Consider the following 1,122-nt stretch of genomic DNA (forward strand, 5'->3'; position numbering starts at 1 on the left):
TAGAAACATTGATGAGTAAGAAACATCACTCAGCTGCCTCCTGCACACTCCCCACTGGGCATGTGCCCACAACCAAGGTACATGCCTTTGACCGGAATCAAACCTGGGACCCTTCAGTCTGCAGTCCGATGCTCTATCCACTGAGCGAACCAGTCAGGGTAATCCTCATCTTCTTTATCTGCAAAGTGGCTCCTTCTTCATTGGGTCATTGGGAGAGTGAATGAGCAAATGCAGGCCAAGCACATTCCTAAGCTCCCTAAGACTCCCAAGGTCAACAAGTGATTTAAAAATAAACTGACATCACTGGTAACTCCAGAGAAGGGGCTCAGGTCCGTTAAATCCCAGGATCTATGATGATTATGGACTTCACTACCTTTATTAAAACCAACCAAGCTCTGGCCCGTGTGTTCAGTGGTTAGAGCGTGGGCCCACCCACACCAAGGGTCATGGGTACTACCAGGGTTGCAAGTTTGACCCCCCCCCTCCCCGTTCCCCAAGGCGTGTGCCGGGATGTGGTCATTTCTTTCCCCCTCTGGAAAATATGTCCTTGTGTGAGGATTAACAACCCCCCCAACACACACACACACACACACACACACACACACACACACACAAATACACACACCCTGAAATCCAGAGATCAGAAAATTGTGTCAATCCCATTGCTGCTAAATAGATTTACCTGGCCGCACTCTTTTCCTTAATTCTATGGGGCTTCCCAAGGGTTTCTTATTTTTTGGCATGTGAAGGTCTGACTCAGCGCTTGGTGGACATACTGGGCTTGAAATTAGAGAACGGAGACGCAAAACCGTTCAGAGTGGCCTTTTCCCCTGGGAAAGGCAGTCACACGCCAAGACTCCTCCCTCAGGGGAACCCGTTAACAGACGGGGTGGTGTCCAGCCCCCCTCCTCCCCCGCCGCCAATTCAGGCACCGCAACCTGCGAGGCTATAAACCCAGGCTGGGAGGGAGGGAGGGGACTTGCTAAAAATGTCAGCGAACTTCCCGGCCCCTCCCCTTTTACCTCTTCCCCTTTCCGCCCCTTCCCCTTCCCACCCGGGAGCCGGGCGGGGCGGGTCCTTAAGAGCACAGCGCGCGCGCCGGGTCGCCCGCGAGCACCGGCT

This window comes from Myotis davidii, unplaced genomic scaffold (assembly GCF_000327345.1).
Source record: "Myotis davidii unplaced genomic scaffold, ASM32734v1 scaffold279, whole genome shotgun sequence".
In the NCBI taxonomy this organism is placed as follows: domain Eukaryota; kingdom Metazoa; phylum Chordata; class Mammalia; order Chiroptera; family Vespertilionidae; genus Myotis; species Myotis davidii.